This window comes from Motacilla alba, chromosome 5 (assembly GCF_015832195.1).
Source record: "Motacilla alba alba isolate MOTALB_02 chromosome 5, Motacilla_alba_V1.0_pri, whole genome shotgun sequence".
In the NCBI taxonomy this organism is placed as follows: Eukaryota; Metazoa; Chordata; class Aves; order Passeriformes; family Motacillidae; genus Motacilla; species Motacilla alba.
Window position 1 is genome coordinate 21,398,234 of NC_052020.1, and position 9,591 is coordinate 21,407,824.

The window sequence follows — 9,591 nt, forward strand, 5'->3', positions numbered from 1 at the left end:
GGGTTTTGCCACGAGTAACAACTGCAGGATGTGACCCTGATTGTAAATGAGGTCCATGGGTGGGTTATGCACTGTCAGTCTTGCTTCTTCTCCTCTGGTCTTTAATCCTGTATTTCCCAAATCAAAGTGTTGTACCTGGATCCTCTCAGGAGTCCCTCTGTGGATTAGGTCATGGGATTAATTTCAGTTCTCAGTAAAACTGGTTCTTGTGATTAAACTGCTACCATAGTCGACACCAGAAAATCCTGTGTTAGGGACTGGAAGGGGTGAGGAAAGAAAAGGCTGTGAAGAATCAGCTGCACTCATGCTCTCTAGCGAGTGTCTGAGCCATATAGGTCAGGCAGAAGCCATTTGCTGTGCTGTACCTGCTCCATGGATGAGCAGGGGACTGCACTTTGCATATGTGTCAGCTGCCTTACTTTTCAGTTTGGTTCAATTAGCTAAACTCTTCTTAAAACCCTGTAGAAATAGATATCTCTGTATTGCTCAAGCTACTGGTTTTCTTTTCTTTTTTTTTCTTTTTTTTTTTTTTTAAAGAATTCTTTTTCTTTTCTGTCTTTCTTTGCATGCTGTCGTTCCAGCTCATCTTTTAAACACCCCGGCCGTCTCTTCGGGTGCCGTGGGCTATTTTTAACCTCTGTGCAGGTTCGAGAGAAGCCTCCCCGTGCCCGAGTCCCCCCGCCGGGGTGCGGAAGGGGCTGGCGGTGTGGAGCAGGGAGCGAAGTCAAGCCACAAGGGGGCATGTGCTCTTCTAATTCATAAAATGTGCCTTCATTGACAAAAAAAGCTGAACAATTGGTGAATGGTGTGTGCATAAGTTAATGCTGCTGGAGAACACATGGGTAGTGACAGGGGAGCTTTGGGCGGGGGGGCTTGTGCCCAGGGAAACAGAAAGATAGGGAGAAGTGGTGGGGGGCTAAAGGGCACCTGGGGTCTCGCTGTGCCTCTCTCCTGCTGAAGCAGGGAGCTCTGGTGAGGGGAGAGTCAGAGAGCCTCATTCTGCTCCCAGATTCCACTGAAAGTAATGACAGCAGCAACTCTAAAGCCAGGAAGATCTTAGTGATAGTCGAAGGCTCGAGCTGGTTCTGGGAATGCCTTGTTGATTTTTTAAGGTTTTGTAGCAAATGCTCTCAGCTGCCAAACATCTTTAATTCCTTCACTAAGTGACTGTAGAGGAGACTAATGGTTAAGAAGAATATTTACAAGCAGAATATTTATTTCTAAGCGAACTTGACATCCACCTCCACCTCCTAGCCTGGTGTGGCGGAGCCCATCCTTACCATGTAAGTTCCCTACCTTTTGCCGTCTCTTCCTGCCCTACAGAACTGTGCTGGGGCTTGGGTGGTTTCACCAAAGGGCAACCAGTGTAGAAGGAAGAGAGAGGGACTGAGCACTGAATAGAAAGCATGGACCCCTGGGGATGCTTCAGCCCAGCCCTTCTATGGTCTCAGGTGTGTGTGAGTACTCTAATGAATTAAAACAGTAGGAACTGCTAAAGACCACTGTAAAATCTTGCTTTCAAACAAATTTCCCAGTGAAATGGATAAAAGAAAATATGAGATGAACAGAAGCTTTTCTGTCTGAGGACCTCACAATAAGTATTTGGTTTATTGGCTTTTTAGATTCCTGTATTCTCAATCCAAAATGGAGCCAGATGTGCAGGGAGTCAGTTTATAAATTTCCAGGATATGGAGTTCAGCCAAGAATGAATTTGACAAAAGTGAATTTATGAAGATGGTCCTAAGTGATATCAGGATCGGGGAGACAACCCTCATTCTGCCTGCCTTGTAAGCCCATGGTCTTCTCCTGCAACCCTTGCCTTCCAGGTGTCTGGGCAATGCTGTCAGACCTTCACCCACCATGGGCTGTGACCAGCTGCCACAGTCAAGGGCTCTTCCACCAGTCATTACAAACCACACTGAAACAAGGGGCATGGTTGCAGAAGTGAGTCTTCCCCTGCTCCCTGGATTATTTTCCGCTTCCCATTCCTTTCTCTGATGGGGAGGGGGAAAGCCAGCCAGTAAGGAGATGTCCCAGTGCTGTCCCTACAGCATGCAGAGGGGAGATACTGGATTACTCCATAGTGACAAACTGGTGTGTCACAAGGAACGCCTCCTCAAATAACGAGGCATGGGAGGACCAGGCCTACAGCCACCATTGTTTAACTTCAGTAATTCAGTCTTCAAGCCCCTTCATCTCATTTTAAATAGACAGGGAATGCCCTCATCATGCAGGTCAGAAGGTAACATTTCCCTCTCTGTTCATCTCTCCCCCTGCACAGGAACAGGCAAGACACAGGTACTGCAAGGTATTATACAAAAAAAAAAGACGAGGGGGAAGCAGGCTAGATTTACTTGTAGTCTGAAAGAGATTATGTCTTGAATGAGTTTCCCAAAATGGCATGTCTGAAATTTTTGAGTACAATGCAGCAGAGGTAGAAATAAACCTGCAAAGGGCTTTCTGTCATGTAAGGTCCTCTGACAAAAGAGTGGCATATGTGTATGATAACATTTGTTAGAGAAATCAGCAGAAACAAACTCAGCCTGAAGTACGCTAAAGCCTACTTTAGGGACATCATATCCAAGGCTGCTGCATAAGAGTCTCTTTCAGAAGCTAGTTCATTATGTTGACAGCAACTCCACACCATTTGACATTCTGTGTGTGGCATGGGCAAAGCTTTGGGAAGCCTAGCTTGCCCTCGGTTTGGGGAGGTGAGATGTAGGACAGTCACCTCTCACCATATTACCAGTTTGTCAGGCCTTTGATAGTACTTTTTGCTTTGGCTAAATTCCAGATAAATCCTCCATCCAACTCCTTGCACTTTGTGCAGACCAGAAATTTTCCTTTGGACATCAAATTCCAAGGGTAATCCTCCTACACGTGAGGAAAAAAAACATCTTCCTTTGACTTGAGGCTAGACACAGTCACTTGCTCGTGTGCTCTCTGTAGCCTGTGGCCTCTAATACCCCTAAAGCCGTGAGCCATGAAGCTTATCCAGACTGAAAATCTCCTGGTTCTTCTTCCAGGACTGAAGATCCTGCAGTAATTACTAATAGTCTTTAAATACAAGATGCCGGTTTGATTTAAAAGCTGAAAATAGCAAGATGTATCTGTCCCACCCACAGTGAAATTTGGTAACTTACTTTGTCCATCCTTCTTCCTCTCTTCTAATTGTTCTTCTTTGTACAGTTCCTCATTTAGACTGCAATCTCCTTGTGTACAGCACGCTCTCTTATACTGAACCATAGAGCACTGTTTGCACTGAACTGCCTCCTTTCACTATTATTTAGTGTTTACAACATGTGCTGCTGCACAGGTGGTGTGGTAACTCCCTGTTCTTCTAGAAAATTCCAATAGTCATAGGACTGCAATGCCTAAGAAGTCAACAATGAAATGCTAAAACGTCCCTTTCCAACACGGTCTTAACTGTGAGCTGCTAGCATTAGCTCCTGGAAATGGCATGGCAAAAACTGAGGAGCCTAATAAATAGACACTCTCTTTGGGTGTGCTATTATTAGAATCACAGACAACAAATTGGAAATCCAGCATTTATCTGCATCTATTCTGAGTGTATTAACTGTGTTGACTGTAGCTGTATTGATTGTCTGTCAGAGTAGCTTGGGAAAGCTGATATCGTGATACACTGCAAGGTCTACATTGAGAGATGGCGTGTGGGTTATTTGGTTCACCAGCAGAGGTTTGGCCAATCTGTCTGCAGGAATTGTCCGCAGCCTTGTGGTGTGATCTCCTGGTCACTGGGAGAGGTCAGCTAGGCCATTACACAGAAGGAATCTGTATAGAAAGGGAAAAGTCAGTACATCTTTTTATGTGATATATGTAGGCTCAGCACTCAAACAGTGGCCAAGACTAGCGCGCACTTGTTCGCTTGTGTGACCTTACCTTGTGCTTTGCCACAGCAAGGGAAACATTAGACTCTGTCCAGGAGTCCTCCATACTCACTTCCAGTGTGCATGCAATGCAGGTGAGGGCTCTGCCGTGTTACAGCACCCAGAGGGCAGAGTTGAGGTCTCATTGCAAAAAGCAATGGATGCAACACAGTTCTGGGTCTCTTCAGTTTCCTTGCTTGCTTGCTTTCAGTTTCCTTCCTTGCTTGCTTTCACCCACTCTCTGCTTCTCTACTTCCTGAAAGGAAATGAAGGAAATTTAATTTCTTCTAAGCAAAGTTTTGGGGATACCAAGCCATACCAAGTCTTCTTCAGTTCACACAAACATACACACCCCTGGAAAAATCTAACTCTTTCCACACTGAGAGCCCAGGTCCCCACGCTGGATTTTGTTCACTGTTGCACACTACTTTCCTCTTTATGCTCCTATGTTTGCAGGTACCAGCAAGAAGCTCCAAAGAGGAGCTAGGGAAGGACTGTGGAGTAGCCTGGGCCACTGACTACACTTTGAAAGGTGGAGAGGATACATGTGAAGGAGCACATACGACAGGCAGGAGACCAGAAACAAAGTGCCCCAAAGCCCTGTGAGGTATGGGGGTTGGTTCTGAAGTTGATCAGCTTCTCCCATTATTTTTCACTGCTTTCATCTACCATATTCCTTTGGGCTCTTTTTACTTCCTACAGTGCTTCAGGTCCTCTGAAATCTCTTTCATTGTACCCACACTTGGTACCTCCATACCTTCTGACACCTTCCCCTTCTTTTCCATGCAGCTCTGTTTGCAGCTCTCCCCCCTTGTTTCCTCCCACATGTCCATCCCAGCTTTACCCTTCTGCTTCCCACATCACACTGGGAGGTTATTTGACATTTCTATGGGCAAGTTAGAGCGTGGCAGTGCTTTGAGGTATGGGTGTACCATGCACAAGGGACAAGAGGCAAGGGCTAGCCCCAGGCTGCTCCTGGTGCATTGGGAAGGGGGTTTAGAGCTCTAGAAATTCAGAAACTCATTCTTGGTCAAATAGAAGTGCCACATGAAGGAAAACAATGTCTGCACAACACCAGGTGGCTCTGGCCAGAAACAGTCTTGATGCACAGCAGAATTCCCCTCTACTGCGCTAACACAGAGGGGAATAGGAAGTGTTTCTAATTTGTCCCCTTAACTGCCTCCCTGGCCTTCATTCTCCACCAGGCCTTTCACCATACTCCTGAGCTAGGGCCCCAGCTCTATTCCCTTGCTTTTTTTTCTGTTGTCTTCTAAGACCCTCACTCTAATTGCTTTTGCACGTCCAGAATCCTATCCTCTCCTTCCTGTGCCCTCCTCCAGACCCTTCTTTCCTCTGCATCCAGCCAACCCACCCTGCCCCTCTTCAGCCAGTGAACATGGCTTCCCTCTGTCCACTACCCCCAGAATGTAAAAAATTTAGAAACTTCAGAATAGTTTGTGCTAAAGGGATTTTTTTGTCAGTGACTTATTGGAGTAGATGACCAAATTGCTTGTTTTTCTTTGACTGCATTCACTTTCCTTGCTCCAGGTAACCTAATCCTGTTGTTTTTAACTGTCTTCTATCTTCCCTCAGTAAGTCATTACTGATTTTTCCTGACTACTTATGTTTCTAAAACAACACTGGACTGTTTATTTTAGAGAACACACAAATGTTGGTTTAAACCAGAGATAGTGGGGGTTGGACAAAAGAAGCTCTTGTAAAACGTGAGAGGCATGCATATCACTCGGTTCCCAAAAGCTGTCAAGAGAAGTCACCTGCACAGTGCACGGGTGCTGCTCAGGTTTAGCCAACAGACCATGGCACCCCGTGATCCACGTGGATCACTTAGCTGTTTTCCCAGCAAGCTGCCTGGAAGCCTTGCCTCGGCACGTCTTTCTTCTCACATGCAACTCACTTTCTTTGACTCGATAGTTTGCCACAAGCTTGTGTGGGGACCTAAGGTCAAAGGTCAATCACTTTTGAAGTAGAGCGTCATCACTGGTGCTGAGCACCAGCAGAAATTAATATCAAGGAACAGACCAGTCTGAACATGGCCAAAACACCTTTTGCAAAACGCTGATGAGGATGATGATGACAACAATAATAATAATAGTAGTAGCAGTAATAATAATAATAATATCAGCAGTAATACAAAGATGAATGAATGCATGAATGAATGATTCATAGAATGGCCATGCTTTCAGTCTTTCTCTATTTCTCCCTCGGAACTAAGAGTGGAGCCTCTGTGCACACAAATTACATGTAAGATGCCCATCTTAGGCAGGCTGTGCATCTGCAACTTCTTGCTCAAGTGACTCCAAATTTGCCCCGAGTGATTTTAGCCCAGGCCTCTGGGAGGTTCATCAGTATTGCAAAAATCAGATCAAGCATATGAATATTGGGGTGTGTTGCATACTTTCTCATTCAGCAGAATATGATGTTCATTCCTCACTACAGCAGAGCAATGCACACTCTCCAGGATGGATCTGAGTATATACAGTGCCGAAGTGCAAGTAATAAATGGTGTACCCAAAAGTGCCTAGCTGCAGTGGTGATTAATCATTTAGGCCCTGATCCTGCAAACATGCATGAGTTTAATGTTACTACTATGAGTAATCCTCTTGATCTCAAATTAGATTAGTCACAGTCTTAACACTTGGCACGTGAATAAATGTTTGCAGGGCTAGAGCCCTATTTATGGCCTGATCTTGCAAATTATTACTGTCTAGCACGGTGCCTCTGTTTCTGAATATTTTCATCAATGCAAAAAAAATACCCAAATCCTCACTCTCCTGAACTGTGAATATTGCAGGATTAGATCTGCTATTTGGTATGTATGTACAGCTCCGTATCATGTAGGTCATGGATAGATACAGCTGTATCTGGCCATGGGTGTGTGCCTTGATGCAAAACACTCAAAAGCTGGTCGCCATCAATGTTCTTTACTGTCCTTTACCACTGGTTCTAAGATTTAGGTCTACCATCTACAGTGTAAATGGAATTTTTCTCCTACTTTTTTTTTTTTTTTTTTTTTTTTTAAGAAAGGAAGAGAGACATTAAATCAGTTTTGCTAACTTAGGATGAAGACAATAAGGAACCCAATAAGCAGCTTGCAAATTTAAGTCACCAGCCTAATCAAATTCCTCTGGGCTGCGGTGTCCTTTCTGTGAAATCAACCTGCATTAAAACGACTGGGTTGCTGTTTGTGAATGTACCATCTCTGCAAATTACTGCTGCTCCATTGCATTGTGTTTGTATGAATGGGGGTGACATGTGCTTGCCCACAGGTCCACGTGAGAGAGGTGGGGTGAGGAAGGAAAGATATTTTTAAAATGAATCTAGAGGGAGAAAGTGGAAGCTGCGGCTTCACAGAATGTGAATGGTATCCTAAAATAACCCCTGTCATCTGCCCACCCACCCACTGCCAAAATCAAGGTGCAACTCTTTCATTTAAAATTAATTCTTGGCCCCAGAGGGTATCGATAGATCAATATCTTGTGCTTCTGATCTCTTGCGGGCCACCCTTCAATGGCTCATGCAAGGGCTAAAAACAGAAAGATGCAACACAAAAGATACCGCAGTCAGCTCAAGCAAGGGGGATATTTTTAGATCAGAAAAGGGAAAGGAGGGGAGAGGGAGAGAGAAAGGAAAGAGAGGGAGAGAGGCTGGTCTAGGGTTTGCAATCTAATTTGGTCTCCCTCTTCCCCCCTCCTTTTTTTTTTTTTTCTTTCTCTCTTTTTTTATTCCATCGGTGGTATTTTCCATACAATCTGATTTCTGCCCGCTTGGCTGGGGGGGCTGGGGGGAGGGGGGTGGGCTGGCACAGCAAAGCCAGGCTGAAGATTCTGGAGTTTTATGGCTCATTCCAGCTAGTGGCTTCTCTCTGCCAGTTGAATTAATTTGATACTATTTTTGAAAGTCAGTGTTTCTAAGGGAGACCTAATGACGCAATGACGTCAATGCAGGTCAATAGCACACACTGGAGGAACTGACTGTGCTACCGGGAGCCAAGGGCTGGGAGCCCGCTCCAACACCCCGGCTCCCGCACACATATCCCCGTATCCCCGCCGCCTCCCCGGCCACCCCCGCCCCCCCACCCCGGGGATTGTTGGCAGTCACCCCCACCCCCCCCCCAAAAAAAAAAAAATCTGCGGTGAGAGGCAGAGCGGTGAAAAAGAAGCCCACCCTCACTACCTGTGAAAGGCAGCGTTATTGTGGCGGTGCACGAACACGGAGGGAGGGAGGCAGGCAGGGACACGCGTGTGCCCGCCGGCCGGCCGGGCCCGCGGGCTATAAATAGCGGCGGGGTGCGGGGCGGCGGGGGCTGAGCGATCCCGTCCCGCGCGCTCGCTCCGGAGGTGCCGGGCTCGGCGGTGCGGGGGTGGTGCGTGGGCGGCGGGGCGGGGGGGCGGCGGGGGAGGGGAGGAGGGGGCTGCTGCTTCTCCCTGTCTCCAAGTCAGGCTCTGAACACGAACTGGCTTTTTTTTTTTTTTCCTCCCTCTTTTTTTTTTTTTTGCCTTTCTCCTGGAAGAGTGCAGGCACACATTACGCGAAACCCACAGCCTTTCGCGATACACAGCTCGAAACGCTCTAGTTTATTTATATAGCCCCTCCACCCTCGGCTCTTCCCACCCGTCCCCAAATTCCCTAGAAATCCAGCTAAGGCGTGGGGAAGAGGAGAAAGCAGTTTTGGAGGGGAGGGAGTTATTTATTTTTGTTTTGTTTGAGGATTGTTTTGCTTTGTTGATTTTTTTTTTCTTTGCATACAAAAATAAGTGAAGAAGATTTTGCAAGGTAGGTTTCTCTGTGCGTGTGTGTGTGTGTGTGTGTGCAGGTGTTTTCCTTTTGCTTTTTGCAAAGTTTTCTGATTTCAGTTGTTAGATGCTTTTACAAGAAGTAGACTTTTCTGATTTGTTCGGCTGCCTGCCTTGGAAAAGACTGGACAGCGTTGCATTTCCCCTCCTTGTGAAGAGTTCTCTAGGCTGTCGTGTCGTGTGTCCTGTGCATTTGATGTTCCTGCAGGAAAGCATGCTAGTTTGCAAGCTCAAACTGCAGGCAGGGAGCTATGCATTTAAGACCCACACGCACTTTTGTAGAGGCTGCAACTTTCATTTGGTCACATATTGGGGTGAGGGGAGAAGAAAGGCGTCAAGTCACTCGGGAAACGAGCTTGCAAATGAAACTTTAATTGCAGAAAGAGTCAAAGTCAGCAGCGTTGAAGCTTAAGGAGGATGGGAGGGAGTTGACATTTCTTGCATAGAGAATTTGCTACCACTGGGAATAGACTGACAGTCCATAGTGGAGAGGGAGGGAAATAGGTAAAATAGTAACAAAGTAAATGATGAGGCAAAAGTCTAATTAAAGTGATGCAAGAAAGCGAGAGGCTGTTACAAGCTCTAACCACCTGTAGAGGGAAATCTTTATACATAGTAATTTCTGATAGCTGATCTATAGAGAAACTAAAGAGAATTACAGGTTCCAAACTTTGCTGTTCTGCAATGTTCAAGCCAAGATGCCAAAATTCTCGGTTAATTCTTGGTGGCTTGCAAATTGCAGATACGGTTAGCTCAAGAGAAATGGAGGTTTAGCAGCTACTGATTCTTAGTCTCCACCTTGGCTGCAGCCATCTGTGGTGCAGATCCTGGTTTTCTTTACTGCTGCCGCACTCAAGGTGGTTTTCAAGAGATATCTTGCCTGAGAAGAG

At 46.0% G+C, this 9,591-nt stretch overlaps 1 long non-coding RNA gene across 1 annotated transcript; it reads right to left on the minus strand.

Moving 5' to 3' along the window:
- Positions 1–1,662: 1,662 nt before the first annotated feature.
- On the minus strand, positions 1,663–8,230 carry LOC119701737. Its single transcript, XR_005257157.1, has 3 exons — positions 8,082–8,230; positions 3,901–4,143; positions 1,663–3,792 (listed from the first exon to the last, which is right to left on the minus strand). It is a non-coding gene; the product is annotated as an uncharacterized LOC119701737 (long non-coding RNA).
- Between the last annotated feature and the right edge of the window lie 1,361 nt (positions 8,231–9,591).